Below are 19922 nucleotides of genomic sequence, written 5' to 3'. Positions count from 1 at the left end.
AGCCACCTGACAGACTACTGGCCACCAGACAGACACCTGGCCACCTGACAGACACCTGGCCACCTGGCAGACACCAGGCTATGTGACAGACACCTGGCCACTTGACAGACACCTGGACACCTGACAGACACATGTCCACCTGACATACACCTGGCCACCTGACAGACACAAGTCCAACTGACAGACATCTAGCCACCTGACAGAGACCTGGCCACATGACAGACCCTGGCCACCTGACAGACACCTAGCCACCTGAAAGACAGCTAGCCACCTGAAAGACAACTGGCCACCTGACGGACCCTGGCCACCTGACAGACCCTGCCTACCTGACAGACACCTGGCCACTTGACAGACACATGAACAACTGACAGACACCTGGCCACCTGACAGAGACATGGCCAAATGACAGACACCTGGCCATCTGAAGACAGCTAGCCACCTGAAAGACAGCTAGCCACTTGACAGACACCTGGCCACTTGACAGACACCTGGACACCTGACATACACCTGGCCACCTGACAGACACATGTCCACCTGACAAACACCTGGCCACCTGACAGACACCTGTTCACTTGACAGACACATGTCCACCTGACAGACACCTGGACACCTGACAGACAAATGTCCACCTGACATTCACCTGGCCACCTGACAGATACATGTCAAACTGACAGACATCTAGCCACCTGACAGACACCTGGCCACATGACAGACCTTGTCCACCTGACAGAATCCTGGCCACTTGACAAACACATGGACAACTCACAGACACCTGGCCACCTGACAGACACATGGCCAAAGGACAGACACCTGGCCACCTGACAGACAGCTGGCCACCTGACAGACACCTGGCCCCCTGACATACACCTAGCCACCTGACAGATACATGCCACCTGACAGACACATGTCCACCTGACAGACACCTGGCCACCTGACAGACACCTGGACACATTACAGACACATGTCCACCTGACAGACATCTAGCCCCCTGACAGACACCTGGCCACATGACAGACATCTGGCCACTTTACAGACACATGGACAACTGACAGACACCTGGCCACCTGACAGACACCTGGACATCTGAAAGACATCTGGCCACCTGACAGACCCTGGCACCCTGACAGACCCTGTCTACCTGACAGACACCTGGATACCTGGCCACCTGACAGACAGCTGGCAGACACCTGACAGACACCTGTTCACCTGACAGACACCTGGCCACTTGACAGACACCTGGATACCTGACAGACACCTGACCACCAAACAGACACATGGCCATTTGACAGACACCTGGATACCTGACAGACACCTGGCCACCTGACAGACACCTGGCCACCTGACAGACACATGTCCACCTGACAGACACTTTGCCACCTGACAGACACCTCACCACCTGACAGACACATGTCCACTTGACAGACAACTGGCCACCTGACAGACACATGTCCACCTGACAGACACCTGGCCACCTGACATACATCTGGTAACCTGACAGATCTACTGGGCCAGAAAACCCAATCAACTCCACCCTTGGCTGATATCTAGTTTAAGTTGGGCTCCACTAAAACATAAGCAATTCTCCATCAAACCTAAAAGCAAGATCTATCCATCCAGTTGAAGCCAGTAGTCGCAATTGGTGGAATCCAACCATTACGTCTCTTGAATTCAAGCTTCCGCATGGGTTCTCAAATCAAATCAATCAAAGTGTATTCATCAGTTTTAGTTTAATGGCCATGGTTCTAGAGCAGAAGGTAATAGTTTATTGGAGGACAATTCATTTATTGAATATACCTGAGGTTATGGGTTATTGACATTACTGGCAAAAGGTAATGTGTTGCTGAATGGCTAGTAATTGTATGGAACGTTCGCTGGTTTATTCCATTGAACTGATACAAACCTTGTTCTGCTAGATGCAAATCACTGGATAATGAATGGGTACTTCAAATGCAATCGGGTGAATTGGGTCCCCTGAAGTTAAAATGACAATATTAAACAACCAAAACATAATACACAGACAAGATGCCGTTGTATGAAAATAGTCTATTTTATAGACACAAATGTTGCATTCAGAGCAATATACTTGCTATTTAAAACTCCTAAGAAATACATATTATAAGTCAATTCAGATGGGTAGCGGGCAGCGCTTTAGTGTCGGTGTCTCTATCGCTCCATTGCTTTTCACTTCCATCTTTCCTGCTATATTTTTCTTTCTCTCTGTCACACCCTGATCTGTTTCACCTGTCCTTGTGCTTATCTCCACCCCCTCCAGGTGTCACCCATCTTCCCCGTTATCCCCTGGGTATTTAAACCTGTGTTTTCCGTCTGTACCAGTTTGTCTTGTATGGTCCAAGTCAACCAGTGTGTTTTTTCTGTGCGCCTACCTTCTCTATTCTCTTTTGCTAGTCCTGATTTTGACCCTTGCCTGTTTTCTGGACTCTGTGCCCGCCTGCCTGACCATTCTGCCTGCCCTGACCTCAAGCCTGCCTGCCACACTGTACCTCCTGGACTCTGACCTGGTTTTGACCTTTCACCTCTCCACGACTGTTCTCTTGCCTGCCCCTTTTGGATTATTCATAAATATCAAAGACTCAAACCATCTGCTTCCCGTGTCTGCATCTGGGTCTCGCCTTGTGCCCTTATACTCTCATTCTCTTTTTCTCTTTCTCTCGTTCTCTCTCCCTCACAGTTCACTGTGTTTCTCTCTCTCTGCATGCCTCTGAATACCTGAATGATTTCATTAACTTTATTTTACGTGTGACTTCCTTCACCATAGATCACAAAAAGGATGGCAGGCGTCTCGGCTCAGGCCAAAGTAATTACCCCTGCGGGTGGAATGGCATGCCAGGCTCCTCAGAACAGAGCGGGAGTGAATTTAATTACATTATCTAGTGGAGAAGAAAGGGTGGTCTGTTAGATCAGGTGATGAATGCATCGTAAGGTGTGACTGACAAGGTTTCTCTCTGACTCTAAAACACTGCCTGATTGTCAGGCATGCGAAGGGAAGCCAAGCTAAGGCAGAGCAAGGCATTTATATGATGCACCAAACTCAATTACATTCCCCTTTAGATGCAGAGGGCAGTGACATCAAAGTGATGCCTTGCCTGTAAAATAGCCCACCAAGATACGAGAATGTTAATGCAAATTTCACACTCTTGGATTTCTGATGCAGATGCTTGAGTATTTACATACACATGTGCACACACGCATGCAGCACTAACGTACAGGCACAGGCACACAGATATCTACGTGTGCGACAGCAGCAAAACTCTGAGGTCTTCCGGTCAGAACTGTAACTCCTGGCACTGTCATTCTCAGCCATAAGCTGTCATCATCCACTCCCCCCAGCCCGTAAACAAGTGACCACACTGGGACACTTTAGTTACTAAAGAAAGCTCTGACAGGTACAGTACCACAAATTACATCCGACTGTGCACAAACTGGTTGAATCAACACGCGATTTTAGTGAAGGTAGAGGATGCAAACTAGGCACTTGCGAAACGCACTAATTTAAATGAACATCTGTGATCTCCATCTTGTTAGGTAGCTACTACTTTGTGTTTACTGACATTGGAACTTCTACAGATGTGTTTGCAGGAACATTGGTACATTGTGGGAGGCAACCCGTCTGTCTAAAGAGACTAACATTGGTACATTGTGGGAGGCAACCCGTCTGTCTAAAGAGACTAACATTGGTACATTGTGAGAAGCAACCTGTCTGTCTAGAGAGACTAACATTGGTACATTGTGGGAGACAACCCATCTGTCTAGAGAGACTAATATTGGTACATTGTGGGAGACAACCCGTCTGTCTAGAGAGACTAACATTGGTACATTGTCGGAGACAACCCGTCTGTCTAGAGAGACTAACATTGGTACTTTGTGGGAGACAACCCGTCTGTCTAGAGAGACTAACATTGGTACATTGTCGGAGACAACCCGTCTGTCTAGAGAGACTATGCATCAGATGGAGGCCGCACTGAGTGTTTGGAGATCCATCCATATACTTTCTTGCTTTCACTGCTTTACAGGGGCATAACTAGAAAGCTGAAATAACAGGTTTCCCACATACAGCAACTGGCTGGAGGCTAGAAGGAGGGCTAGACAGACAGAGTAGTGGTACTGAGATGCCTCCAGGGGGCTTTGCCACAGTGACAGACGGATAGCACGCTGCTTCAGCCTCCAAATGACTCTCTGTGATCACACCAGGCCTGCTCTGCACCGCGCCGTGCTCAGCCAACTGGTGTCATTTCAATCAGGGCAATTATGTTCTCAGTACCTGGAAGAACTTCTCAAAATAATGGTGGAAATTGCATCATTCTTGTGGCATTTTTGTTGACGGTGGCAGGAACATAGAGGGCGTGAGAGATGTGAGAGAGGACGCCAGATTGTGAGTTTGATTCCTTATGTAAAATGTATGCACGCATGACTAAGTCACTTTGGATGAAAGCGTCTGCTAAATTAAGGGGTTGGGTTCCACATCTGGTTGATTCTGAAGGTTGGGACTGACAGTTGTGGTGCTGCGTTGACCTTTTGGTGACCTTTGTATCAACGTAGTCTGAGGCTTGTTAGACCTGATCAAGGGGTGATGATCGTTAGCAGTGCATGGGTTCATATCTTCATTCCATTGAGAATCTCCATCGAGCTTACATCTCCTGTTATCTATACTGTAAACTTTACTTCATGTAACACTGCATCCCCATGCTGGAGATGATTGACATTTTCATCATTACTTGAGAGATCAGATATTTGCTTCTTGTCTGATCTGTATATATTAATATGACAGGCCCGGTTTAGATGTTCATGAAGAAAAAACATGTTCCTCCTCCCAAGTTGCATTAACACACGCCACCTGCAGCCATGGAGAGTGTTCTGTTCCCTGCCTGTCGGCCTGTCGGCCTGAACCTGGCAACCCTCACACCCCTTAAACCGTCCCTCCCCAGGTGTAATTTCCTGGGGGGGGAGGGAGGGAGGGAGAGGGCAAAGTGCTTCTCATAACATTGTAGAAAAGAGGCTATGATGCAGGATTAGCAGGGCATAAAAAATTGGGCTCACACTCCTCTCACTTCTCCTTTAACCTCCTCCTCCCTTCTTCAATCAGAAGGAGCCGTGGGCGAGGCTTTGGCCTCTCTGTCCTTTAGTCTCCTCCTCTCAGTCACCAGCAGGGAAGGTCTGGCCTCTTCAATCTGCCAAATACTTTCACCATATATTATTTATCCTCAAAATATATCATATCAAACATTATTACATCCAGACAGACTACACTTCCAGGCTAGCTGTTGGATCTTGGATTCCGCTCACTCACCTGTGGTCATCCAGACATAGAATTCTGGAAAATGTGTCCTGCGGTGAGCACTGATTGAATCTTGCTGTTTCCTGTAACTGCCATGGTGTCCATTCTACAGCCCTGCTATTACTCAAACAGTGTTTGAAGTGGCAACAAGAGCTGAAGGGCAGCGTATTTGGTCAACCAATGAGTTGTGTTTGAATCGCACACAAAAAACATGAATGAGCTTTGCAACCATCTGTGACGGGTATGAGGATCAAATGACTCCTGTGGAGAGTAATCATTATGCAACCTCATTGAGAGAACGCAGCGCAGTGATGATGCTATATTGGTGGTTTCCAGCTGCTTGAAATGATAGACCACATTCCAACAGCTGTCTGAATACCCCCACAGGATTCCATATCCTGTCTGAGGGCTAAATATTGATTTCCAGCTCAGTGTGGTGGGGGATCGGGGGGGAGGAAATTCTGGCCTTTCGACGTGACTTTTGGGTAGATTTAATCTATGATTTCTGTTCATTCAGTCTCTATTTTTCTAAATTCTTGCTCTTTTTGACATTTTCGGTTTTTTATGTCAGGAAAGGATGAAATTCTAGTGCGTGCCAAAGAGAGAAGGAAAACATTGAGAGAGTGGACAGGGAAAATAATTGAGAGACTGAGAGAAGATAGAGGAATATTAGAGAGAGAAAGAGAGACAGAGAGAGAGAGAGAGAGACAGAGAGAGAGAGAGTGGTAAAAAGTAATGGAGCGATGGAGCATTGGAGAAAAGAATAGGGAGAAGACAGACCATGCTAGAAATGGGATTTTCCACACAGGAACTTGTGGAGGAAAATTAGTATTTGGCATGACAGGCAGGCTGCCCTCATAATGCCCTGTGTGTCTCCACTACTGTTTGTAATTTTCCACAGCATCTCAAATGACTGATACACTGAGAGGGAGAGACATTAAAAAACACCATCCAAAAATGATTTCATTTTTTGAGAGAGATAAAGTAAGACATCTGCAACTCTATTTGAACATAACCTGACAAATACTGTAACATTCAGTACATTGGTAAAATTAAATAATGAACTTTAAAAATCTGAAGAGAAGTAAATGCAAAAGGAACAACAAAAAGCAGACAATAGTAGTAGTAGTTTCACCTTGACCTGGGAATTACATAAAGTAGTAGTAGTAGTTTCGCCTTGACCTGGGAATTACATAAAGTAGTAGTAGTAGTTTCACCTTGACCTGGGAGCTACATAAAGTAGTAGTAGTAGTTTCACCTTGACCTGGGAGCTACATAAAGTAGTAGTAGTAGTTTCACCTTGACCTGGGAGCTACATAAAGTATTAGTAGTAGCTTCACCTTGACCTGGGAGCTACATAAAGTATTAGTAGTAGTAATTTCAGGAGCTGCAGACAGACAGTAGTAGTAGTTTCAGGAGCTACAGACAGACAGTAGTAGTAGTTTCAGGAGCTACAGACAGACAGTAGTAGTAGTTTCAGGAGCTACAGACAGACAGTAGTAGTAGTTTCAGGAGCTACAGACAGACAGTAGTAGTAGTTTCAGGAGCTACAGACAGACAGTAGTAGTAGTTTCAGGAGCTACAGACAGTTGTAGTAGTTTCAGGAGCTACAGACAGACAGTAGTAGTAGTTCCAGGAGCTACAGACAGTTGTAGTAGTTTCAGGAGCTACAGACAGACAGTAGTAGTAGTTTCAGGAGCTACAGACAGTAGTAGTAGTTTCAGGAGCTACAGACAGTAGTAGTAGTTTCAGGAGCTACAGACAGTAGTAGTAGTTCCAGGAGCTACAGACAGTTGTAGTAGTTTCAGGAGCTACAGACAGACAGTAGTAGTAGTTTCAGGAGCTACAGACAGTAGTAGTAGTTTCAGGAGCTACAGACAGTAGTAGTAGTTGCAGGAGCTACAGACAGTAGTAGTAGTTTCAAGAGCTACAGACAGTAGTAGTAGTTTCAGGAGCTACAGACAGTAGTAGTAGTTTCAGGAGCTACAGACAGACAGTAGTAGTAGTTTCAGGAGCTACAGACAGTAGTAGTAGTTTCAGGAGCTACAGACAGTAGTAGTAGTTTCAAGAGCTACAGACAGTAGGAGTAGTAGTTTCACCTTGACCTGGGAGCTACATAAAGTAGTAGTAGTAGTTTCACCTTGACCTGGGAGCTACATAAAGTAGTAGTAGTAGTTTCACCTTGACCTGGGAGCTACATAAAGTATTAGTAGTAGTTTCACCTTGACCTGGGAGCTACATAAAGTATTAGTAGTAGTAATTTCAGGAGCTGCAGACAGACAGTAGTAGTAGTTTCAGGAGCTACAGACAGACAGTAGTAGTAGTTTCAGGAGCTACAGACAGACAGTAGTAGTAGTTTCAGGAGCTACAGACAGACAGTAGTAGTAGTTTCAGGAGCTACAGACAGACAGTAGTAGTAGTTTCAGGAGCTACAGACAGACAGTAGTAGTAGTTTCAGGAGCTACAGACAGTTGTAGTAGTTTCAGGAGCTACAGACAGACAGTAGTAGTAGTTCCAGGAGCTACAGACAGTTGTAGTAGTTTCAGGAGCTACAGACAGACAGTAGTAGTAGTTTCAGGAGCTACAGACAGTAGTAGTAGTTTCAGGAGCTACAGACAGTAGTAGTAGTTTCAGGAGCTACAGACAGTAGTAGTAGTTCCAGGAGCTACAGACAGTTGTAGTAGTTTCAGGAGCTACAGACAGACAGTAGTAGTAGTTTCAGGAGCTACAGACAGTAGTAGTAGTTTCAGGAGCTACAGACAGTAGTAGTAGTTGCAGGAGCTACAGACAGTAGTAGTAGTTTCAAGAGCTACAGACAGTAGTAGTAGTTTCAGGAGCTACAGACAGTAGTAGTAGTTTCAGGAGCTACAGACAGACAGTAGTAGTAGTTTCAGGAGCTACAGACAGTAGTAGTAGTTTCAGGAGCTACAGACAGTAGTAGTAGTTTCAAGAGCTACAGACAGTAGGAGTAGTTTCAGGAGCTACAGACAGACAGTAGTAGTAGTTTCAGGAGCTACAGACAGTAGTAGTAGTTTCAGGAGCTACAGACAGACAGTAGTAGTTTCAGGAGCTACAGACAGACAGTCGTAGTAGTTTCAGGAGCTACAGACAGACAGTAGTAGTAGTTTCAGGAGCTACAGACAGACAGTAGGAGTAGTTTCAGGAGCTACAGACAGTAGTAGTAGTTTCAGGAGCTACAGACAGTAGTAGTAGTTTCAGGAGCTACAGACAGTAGTAGTAGTTTCAGGAGCTACAGACAGACAGTCGTAGTAGTTTCAGGAGCTACAGACAGTAGGAGTAGTTTCAGGAGCTACAGACAGACAGTAGTCGTTTCAAGAGCTACAGACAGTAGGAGTAGTTTCAGGAGCTACAGACAGACAGTAGTAGTAGTTTCACCTTGCCCTGGGAGCTACAGACAGACAGTAGTAGTTTCAAGAGCTACAGACAGTAGGAGTAGTTTCAGGAGCTACAGACAGACAGTAGTAGTTTCAGGAGCTACAGACAGACAGTTGTAGTAGTTTCAGGAGCTACAGACAGACGTAGTAGTAGTTTCAGGAGCTACAGACAGACAGTAGGAGTAGTTTCAGGAGCTACAGACAGTAGTAGTAGTTTCAGGAGCTACAGACAGTAGTAGTAGTTTCAGGAGCTACAGACAGACAGTAGTAGTTTCAGGAGCTACAGACAGACAGTCGTAGTAGTTTCAGGAGCTACAGACAGACAGTAGTAGTAGTTTCAGGAGCTACAGACAGACAGTAGGAGTAGTTTCAGGAGCTACAGACAGTAGTAGTAGTTTCAGGAGCTACAGACAGTAGTAGTAGTTTCAGGAGCTACAGACAGTAGTAGTAGTTTCAGGAGCTACAGACAGTAGTAGTAGTTTCAGGAGCTACAGACAGTAGTAGTAGTTTCAGGAGCTACAGACAGACAGTCGTAGTAGTTTCAGGAGCTACAGACAGTAGGAGTAGTTTCAGGAGCTACAGACAGACAGTAGTCGTTTCAAGAGCTACAGACAGTAGGAGTAGTTTCAGGAGCTACAGACAGACAGTAGTAGTAGTTTCACCTTGCCCTGGGAGCTACAGACAGACAGTAGTAGTTTCAAGAGCTACAGACAGTAGGAGTAGTTTCAGGAGCTACAGACAGACAGTAGTAGTTTCAGGAGCTACAGACAGACAGTTGTAGTAGTTTCAGGAGCTACAGACAGACGTAGTAGTAGTTTCAGGAGCTACAGACAGACAGTAGGAGTAGTTTCAGGAGCTACAGACAGTAGTAGTAGTTTCAGGAGCTACAGACAGTAGTAGTAGTTTCAGGAGCTACAGACAGACAGTAGTAGTTTCAGGAGCTACAGACAGACAGTCGTAGTAGTTTCAGGAGCTACAGACAGACAGTAGTAGTAGTTTCAGGAGCTACAGACAGACAGTAGGAGTAGTTTCAGGAGCTACAGACAGTAGTAGTAGTTTCAGGAGCTACAGACAGTAGTAGTAGTTTCAGGAGCTACAAACAGTAGTAGTAGTTTCAGGAGCTACAGACAGACAGTCGTAGTAGTTTCAGGAGCTACAGACAGTAGGAGTAGTTTCAGGAGCAACAGACAGACAGTAGTCGTTTCAAGAGCTACAGACAGTAGGAGTAGTTTCAGGAGCTACAGACAGACAGTAGTAGTAGTTTCACCTTGCCCTGGGAGCTACAGACAGACAGTAGTAGTTTCAAGAGCTACAGACAGACAGTAGGAGTAGTTTCAGGAGCTACAGACAGTAGTAGTAGTTTCAGGAGCTACAGACAGTAGTAGTAGTTTCAGGAGCTACAGACAGTAGTAGTAGTTTCAGGAGCTACAGACAGACAGTAGTAGTAGTTTCAGGAGCTACAGACAGACAGTAGTAGTAGTTTCAGGAGCTACAGACAGTAGTAGTAGTTTCAGGAGCTACAGACAGACAGTAGTAGTAGTTTCAGGAGCTACAGACAGACAGTAGGAGTAGTTTCAGGAGCTACAGACATTAGTAGTAGTTTCAGGAGCTACAGACAGACAGTAGTAGTTTCAGGAGCTACAGACAGACAGTGGTAGTAGTTTCAGGAGCTACAGACAGACAGTAGGAGTAGTTTCAGGAGCTACAGACAGACAGTAGTAGTAGTTTCACCTTGACCTGGGAGCTACAGACAGACAGTAGTAGTAGTTTCAGGAGCTACAGACAGTAGTAGTAGTTTCAGGAGCTACAGACAGACAGTGGTAGTAGTTTCAGGAGCTACAGAGAGACAGTAGTAGTTTCAGGAGCTACAGACAGACAGTAGTCGTTTTTTCACGAGCTACAGACAGTAGTAGTAGTTTCAGAAGTTACAGACAGACAGTAGTAGTTTCAGGAGCTACAAACAGTAGTAGTAGTTTCAGGAGTTACAGACAGTAGCAGTAGTTTCAGAAGTTACAGCCAGACAGTAGTAGTTTCAGGAGCTACAGACAGACAGTAGTAGTAGTTTCAGGAGCTACAGACAGACAGTTGTAGTAGTTTCAGGAGCTAAAGACAGACAGTTGTAGTAGTTTCAGGAGCTACAGACAGACAGTAGTACTAGTTTCAGGAGCTAAAGACAGACAGTAGTAGTAGTTTCACCTTGCCCTGGGAGCTATAGACAGACAGTAGTAGTAGTTTCAGGAGCTACAGACAGACAGTAGTAGTAGTTTCAGGAGCTACAGACAGACAGTAGTAGAAGTTTCACCTTGCCCTGGGAGCTACAGACAGACAGTTGTAGTAGTTTCAGGAGCTACAGGCAGACAGTAGTAGTAGTTTCAGGAGCTACAGACAGACAGTAGTAGTAGTTTCAGGAGCTACAGACAGTAGTAGTAGTTTCAGGAGCTACAGACAGACGTAGTAGTTTCAGGAGCTACAGACAGACAGTAGTAGTAGTTTCACCTTGCCCTGGGAGCTACAGACAGTACTTTAGAGGAGTTTCACCTTGCCCTGTGAAGTTGAGCACCAAACTCTCTCTGGAAAGAGATGAAAGGGAGGGTGACAGCCAACCACTACCCCAGGCCTGTCCTCCCCAATGACTGCTTGACTGATGGGGATCCCTTATCTTCACTGAGACCTTAAGGCAGAAATACACTCACAGATGCACACGCACACGCACACACACACACACACACGCACACACACAGTCGTCTTTGAAACACACACAGTCTCCATCGCAAGACACTTACTCACAAATATACTCACAGACGTATTTAGAACACAAACAGGCATTGTCCCAATTGACACGCACACACACACAGAATCTCACACACTTTAGATCACAAAGACACACGTAAACATTCTTAGACCACACTCAAAGGCAGAACACAAATGCAATCAGATATGTCCAGAATAACAGTCATCATCCTATCATATACACTGAGTATACCAAACATTAGGAACACCTTCCTAATATTGAATTGCACCTAGGGCTGTTGCGGTCTAGAGACAAGAAGGCAGTGAAATTCCACGTGACCGTTTAAGTCATGGTAATTAAGCTTCTCCAAGCTCTGATGCTGCTAATGGTCATTAGGATCTACAAAACTTGCTAACTGCCTGGTACTCAGCACTCTATTGTCCCTCTAATCACTCTGACATAAAAGCTAATTTGATCAAAAAATCTAAATCAAACACTTCATGAGAGTCCATGAGCTCATGTTGAATGAGATTTCAATAGGCTATGCAATTGCATCTCCTCTACTAAAAAGAGAAGGATCAGATTTCTATAGGCTAGGCCTGTTACATTTAATTCTCAACTTTCCTAATATTAAGCACATTGCTTATATTTACAACAGGAGTACAGCCTACCTGGCTGGCACAAAAATAAACCACGGGGAAACACATTCTCCATTCCCTATTTAAGTGCATAGTTGACATTTATTTTTTTCCCCCTGCCCCTGTTTCGAATCAGGTGCATGAGAATGGTCCATTCTAAATCAAAACACATTTCACACATATATTATTTTGTATACGTAGAGACAATATTAAATCAAGAATAGTCTGATGGGTGACAATATTAGTCTGTCACACCCTGATCTGTTTTATGTGTCTTTGTGATTGTCTCCACGCCCCTCCAGGTGTCGCCCATCTTCCCCATTATCCCCTGTGTATTTATACATGTGTTCTCTGTTTGTCTGTTGCCAGTTGGTTTTGTTTCGTCAAGCCTACCAGCGGTTTTTCCTCTGCTCTTGTCTCTCGATTGTTCCTGTTTCCTAGTTTTCCCGGTGTTGACCATTCTGCCGGCCTGTCGTCCTGTACCTTTGCCCCACCTATCTGGATTACCAACCTCTGCCTGCCCTTGACCTGCTTTTTGCCTGCCCCTGTTCGATTAATACACTGTTACGTCGACTTTGTCTGCATCTGGGTCTTTCCTGAAACGTGATACTATCACCTGTGAGTTATATATTATCACTTGTGAATGATGCCCAGCATCAGAAACAATGTATTTTTTTGTTACTTTTTCTGATCATATTTGCACACTTCATGTAGCCTAGCTCATAGGTCAGCATCAGTGGCTTGTAGGCTATGTGTGGAAGCAAGGATACGCTAAATTAAGGTTTGTAATCACAACTAAAATGGCCAAATAACTTCTTAAAATGAAGCACATTAATCTGCTTTAGAAGATGTGTATAGCCTAACTGGCATACATAAGCAGCGCATTATTTTCAAGTTGGTGGGAAATATTTTTCACCATAAAAATGCCCCTTTTAATAAAAGCATTGCATACATAACTGCCTTGGCGGTCACATTTGATAATGGTGTTTTCCGCTAATTGAACATTCACGCTTTTGGCCTACTACGATGTGTGCATTGCTGCGCTTGTAATGTAAACAGTTTGTCAACATTTTAAACTAAATGTTCTGATCTGTTGCGTCAGCCACATTGCGAAAAAAAAATGTTTTGATGATGGTGGTTGTAGTGGTTGTAGTAGTTTGGGATCTATCGCAACACACAACGTTCCCAGACTATGTTTGGAATATTTATTTTTTCACACAGAATAGGTCAACTTTTGTACTATGGGGGATAGTAGATTGACATAGGCTAGTGCTTTTGCTGTTTGTTAGGCCTACTCATCTTGTTGGCTGACGAAAATAAAATGTGGAGAGTTTTTCCAATATCCTCAATATTCACCTTGGAATTGGATAAGGATGGGGCAGTTGCGTCCTGATGTGTCTGTCTTCACTTAGCCTTTGAGAAAGAACTGTTCACATGATGGGCGCACAGCACGCAGGGAGAAGGGCACAACGGCCACTAGCTGCAAAAGGCATGGATTTCTTTAGGGTGCATTACGGCCACACAAAGGGGATGCTGCCGTGAAATTCTAGACATTATCAAGTGCTTGTCAAATTGTGAATGAGAGACTGATGAAGTGTGTACAGCCTGCACAAAAAAGAAAGCAGAGCTCAAGCCTTTCAAGCGACTTTTTTCAAATCATCAGTCGCATCATGCAGCCTTACAATGTATTAAAATTCTAAACATATAGCCCAAGTTGTAGAACAACTAAAGTTACATTAATAACACAAAATTAAGAATAGTGCGCACTCCCTAAAATAGTTTTAATCATCTTTGTTCAATTGTATTCGTCATACCAAAAATAATGCCACAAAATTCAAAGCAAATATTGTCTGCTAAATGAACTAGTGTAGCCCACAGCCATTTTGCATAGCCAGATCAGGACCTAACATTAGGACAACTCAGAGTATGCTATTCTGTTCTTCTGAAATAGACTGGATTTTCTTCATATCATGCTTCTTTAGACCTGTCTAAAATAAATAATGGATTTATTGTGGAGGTGTAGGCTATATTACATGAATTTACTAGACTTTTTAAAATGTAGATGTTCCAAAGGTCAGCATCAGTGGCTTGTAGGCTATGTGTGGAAGCAAGGAGACGCTAAATGTGTTTATTTTAATTAACGGTTAATTACTGTGAGACCGACAGTTATTTTCCTGAAAATCACCAGCTGAAGATGTTTTTTTGACTGCCACAGCCCTAATTGCACCCAATGTTCCCTCTACGCTGCCAGCATTCTCAGTTGCGCACCTTCTCCAGGACTGCAGGGCAGAGGAAATGCCAGGTCTCACAGAGATGTTTGCCCCATTAGTTTGCACTATAAATCAATGTTTTTTCTGTGATCGAATCGGCATTATATTATCCCCTTTTCAATGCAATAAACCAAACCAAATCTAGCTTTGCAAGATTGAGTCTGTGCTTTTGTTTGAGGCGCAACAGAGTATAATTCCATTGGTGGGGGTAGCCCACTAACGGTCTTACAATCACCTGCAAGTGAATTCGCGGTTCAGTTCAGGGGGTCAGAAGTTTACATACACTCAATTAGTATTTGGTAGCATTGCCTTTAATAATTATGTTCTTAGGGCTGAGATCCCGCTAACGGGATCGATATGACAACAGCCAGTGAAAGTGCAGGGTGCCAAATTCAAAACAGAAATCCCATAATTAAAATTCCTCAAACATACAAGTATTTTACACCATTTCACACCATTTTAAAGATACACTTCTTGTTAATCCCACCACAGTGTCCGATTTCAAATAGGCTTTACGACGAAAGCACCACGATTATGTTAGGTCAGAGCCAAGTCACAGAAAAACCCAGCCATTTTTCCAGCCAAAGAGAGGAGTCACAAAAATCAGAAATAGAGATAGAATTAATCACTAACCTTTGATGATCTTCATCAGATGACACTCATAGGACTTCATGTTACACAATACATGTATGTTTTGTTCGATGAAGTTCATATAAAAAAATCTCAGAATACATTGGCGAGTTATGTTCAGTAGTTCCAAAAACATCCAGTGATTTTGTAGAGAGCCACATCAATTTACAGAAATACTCATTTTAAATGTTGATAAAAATGCAAGTGTTATACATGGAACTTTAGATACACTTCTCCTTTATGCAACCGCTGTGTCAGATTTCAAAAAAGCTTTATGGAAAAAGCAAACCATGCAATAATCTGAGTACGGCGCTCAGAGCCCAAACAAGCCAAAAAGGTATCTGGTGTATAGCATATTGTGCAGTCAACAGAAGTCATAAATAAAATTATAAATATTCACTTACCTTTGATGATCTTCATCAGAATGCACTCCCAGGAATCCCAGTTCCACAATAAATGTTTGTTTTGTTCAATAATGTTCATCATTTATGTCCAAATAGCTCCTTTTGTTAGTGTGTTTGGTAAACAAATCCAAACTCACGAAGCGCGTTTACTAAGAGCAGACGAAAAGTCCGAAAGTTCCTTTACAGTGCGTAGAAACAGGTCAAACGATGTATAGAATCAATCTTTGGGATGTTTTTGACATAATCTTCAATAATTTTCCAACCGGATAATTACTTTGTCCTCAGAAATGCAATGGAAGTCAAGCTACCGCTCACGTGAACGAGCGTCACGAGCTCAAGGCATTCTGCCAGACCTCTGACTCATTCATCCCTTTTGATGTTAATTAAGTACAGGTATATTCTATTGATTCTTCGTTGCAATACAGATTAGATTAATCAGCAATGCACGCTGGTAATTGTAAATGTGTTTGTATTTATTATGGATCCTCATTACTTCCTGCCAAGACAACAGCTACTCTTCCTGGGGTCCAGCAAAATTAAGGCAATTCTACAATTTTAAAAACATTACAATTCACTTCGCATCTAGTTAATTGTGTGCCGTAAGCCCTCTATATTACCAAATTTCTCCAACACAAAATCCTTGTGTACGTGTGTATAGTGTTCGTATGCATGTGTCTGTGCCTCTTCACAGTCCCCACTGTTCCATAAGGTGTCACGGCTGGCTGAAGGACTGGACCAAGGTGCAGCATGGTAAGCGTACATTTACACCTAGAAATAGAAAATCATAGAACATAGAAAATAGACTGCCCACCCAAATCACACCCTGACCAAACCAAAATAGGGACATAAAACGCTCTATATGGTCAGGGCGTGACATAAGGTGTATTTTTATCAGTTTTTTCAAATCTGATTTTACTGCTTGCATGAGTTATTTGATGTGGAATAGAGTTCCATGTAGTCATGGCTCTTGACACAAACCTGTGCTCCTTGCACCATACTATACCCCGTTCAAAGGCACTTAAAAATGTTGTCTTGCTCATTTACGCTCTGAATGGCACACATACACAAACCATGTCTCAATTATCTCGTTGTTTAAAAATCCTTCTTCAACCTGTGCGCCTCCCATCGTCTGTTCTGGATTTGGGGACTGTGAAGAGACCTCTGATGGCATGTCTTGTGGGGTATGTATGATCGGGTGTCCGAGCTGAGCGCCAGTAGTTCAAACAGACAGTTTGGTGCATTCAACATGTCAATACCTCTCATAAATACAAGTAACAGTTGGACATGTACAGTAGGCCAATTAAATCATTATGGGGCAGGGTGCAGACCAAGCAATAGCAGTTTGATCCCGACCCATCACGCAATCACATAGTTCCATGGTTAGTGCATGCAATAGATGAGGCTATTGCCTATTATTGTACACTATACTTAATATCAAATGGTAACACCTTACTTAACACCCAACGTCATAACACATTATGACACAGTCATAACCATGACATAATATGTCATAACAGTTGACATAACTTGTCATAATATGGTCATAACACTGTCATGACACTTTTTTTTAGACCTGATGTGACATATATTGCAATACTTTATGGCTGGTTATGACACCTACATCAGTGTCAAATCCCACAAAACCTACATGGGTAGTTAAATGATGGTTAGTTATGACACCCACAAAACCTACATGGGTAGTTACTTTATGGTTAGTTATGACACCCACAAAATCTACCACACAAGGCAAAATATTACATTACAGGATAACCTACTTGTCAACAGTATTTTTATGTTATATAACATTTTCTGAAATTAACCATATTAAAATATCATTGTAATTGCGCACACATTGTCAGACATGCACTTACTCCAATGCTCTGTTGCTGATGACGGGATGAATGCAGGAGCAGATTTCAGGAGCAGGACAAGACACCCTCTTTTTTTACTGATGACATAACGGTATGTACGTGATGGGCCTATCTGTCTTTATTGGCTTATATGATTATGATGGTCATAATGCTTCATGACAGTGTCATAAAGTGTCCTTTCTGCAAGAAACTTAAAATATGATTTAAAAAACATGACTGTAAAACATGTATTACAACAACAACAACAACAAAGGACTTAAGAAACAAACTTTCAAACAAAAGTAAACTTCTTGGTGGGGAAAAAACACATTTTAGTAAATGTGGGTTTTGACACTCATGTAGGTGTCATAACCATCCAATTATATGTACATTTATCTTCCAACATTACCATGGGTTGAAGAACTGAATGTGGCAATTGTTTAATGAATCAAACCACTGTTTTCTTTCATGTGTAAACTCTCCTAACCTTTTATTTTATTTATAAATACTTTTATAAAGCTAAATAATCTACAAAATCAGAGTATTTTTAAATCTACTGTTTGATGCTGTTTGATGCTTGATGCTGATTAGAATATGCATATATTTAGATGTCTTCCTGATCCCTAACATTCTGAACCCGTTCTCTCAATATATTCTAGTGAGTCTTTAGACAGAATTCTAACTAAAAGATGCACTGTATTTAAAGGGACAGCTTCAGATAAACGTACTGAAAACCCTGTTGAATGGAAACTCAATGAGAAAATCTGTTGGCCAGCAAGGGGGAGGGTTTTCAGCTGTTGAATGAAATTTATTCAACAGCAAGCAAGGTAGCCACACCTGCAGACCGTGTTATGCAACTGAATAAGGTAAGTCTGAATACCAAATGCTGATAAGTACGTAGGAAAGGTGTGCGTAGGAAAGGCTTATATTTCCCTTAGTGAATAACAATATGTCCTTTGTGCTGGTCTTCAGTTGGCCCCAGCTCTATTAAATACTGAATGAATAAATCTGTTGTCGCTGCTGTCCATGGAACATACACTAGCTAGCTGAGGATCGTACATCAGATATTCTATTGAAGAGCATCCTCAAAACAAAGAGAAGAGGGTACAATGAAGTCTTGACAAATCCCAATGGCACGAGGCACTACTGTAAACATACAGTGAAGATTTACCACATTATTCTCTGCTGCTCATAGTTTTAGTGTGTGTGTTTGGATGTGTGTGCGTGTGTGTGTGTGTGTGTGTGTGTCAGTTGAGGCACCTCAGAGGAGGAAGGGGAGGACCTTCTTCCTCATTGAATTTCATAAAAATGTTAATTGTAAAACATAAAAGTTATCATTTTTAGAGAAAACTATACTAAATATAATCACGTCACCAAATAATTTATTAAAACACACTATTTTGCAAAGAAGGTCTACAGGAGCCTCAACTGCACTCTGTAGGGTAGCACCATGGTATAGCCGGAGTACAGCTAGCTTCCGTCCTCCTCTGGGTACATTGACATCTACATTCAGCTTATCCAAGATGGCGTAGCAGTCAGACATCTTTGTCCTTCGTCTTGTCGTGTCCCATGTATATATCTTTTAATATCTTTTTCTTCGCAAATCTTTTTTATATTTTTCTAAACCTCAACTTCAAAATATTCTCCTGCAACCCGCCTCACCCAATGTGGTGTGGATCTGTTTTTTCCAAAGTATTTTTATTTACCTCAGAACCGGAATCCCCCAACAGAAGCAAGCCAGCTCACTAGCTACTAGCTAGTAGTCAGCTAACCACTGCTAGCGGTCATCAGCTATACTTTAGCTCGGAAAACTCTTGCCAGTTTGTACAATGCGACTCAAACCAGAGCATACCGGACATATTTTCTCTCCATATCCCCGGATTCCTACCGCAAGCTCTGAACCTTTTCACCTGTATCATCGCAGCTAGCCAGCTGCTATCCAAGTGACTACTCCTGGCGAACGGCTGTCCCGAAGCAAGCACCAATTAGCCTGGAGCTAGCCCATGCTAGGCCCATTTTCCCAGCTAGCTGAAGAGGCCCATCAGCCACTCCTGGGCTACAATACCCGGAGCCCTTCTACTGCCGGTACGGGGCACGGAACCACGCCGATCCTTCAAGACTGGACTATGACGTAATCTTCTCAAGGGGGTACTCAACTAGCCCCTACGTCACGATGTCCCCTGAATGCCCAACTGCTGGCCTGCTAGCCGCGGCCTGCTAGCTGTCTAGAGCATATTGGACTGTTAGCTGAATACATCCATCGGCCAATTTCTTGGGCCACTATACCTATTTTGCCAATTGGACTTGGACCGCTTTGCTACTCGGAACCCTACTAATCCATCACGACTGGTCTAATCAACGTAACTGCACGAGGAGGCTATCATCCGTCACAAAGTCCCTCCCTCTAAGGCCCTTCTGCTAGCTTGCTAGCCCCGGCCTGCTAGCTGTCTGAATCGGCGTGTCTCCAGCCAGCCCAACCACTCACTGGAGCCCTATGATCACCCCGCTACGCATGCCTCTACCTAATATCAATATGCCTTGTCCATTACTGTCCTGGTTAGTGATTATTGTCTTATTTCACTGTAGAGCCTCTAGCCCTGCTCAATATGTCTTAACCAACACTTTAGTTCCACCTCCCACATATTCGGTGACATCACCTGGTTTAATTGTCTCTAGAGACAATATCTCTCTCATCATTACTCAATACCTAG

Source organism: Oncorhynchus mykiss, chromosome 24 (genome assembly GCF_057628025.1).
Source record: "Oncorhynchus mykiss isolate SJ-2025 chromosome 24, ASM5762802v1, whole genome shotgun sequence".
NCBI classification, from domain to species: domain Eukaryota; kingdom Metazoa; phylum Chordata; class Actinopteri; order Salmoniformes; family Salmonidae; genus Oncorhynchus; species Oncorhynchus mykiss.
The sequence above is the reverse complement of the archived record's forward strand: the minus strand, read 5'-3'. Positions refer to the sequence as shown.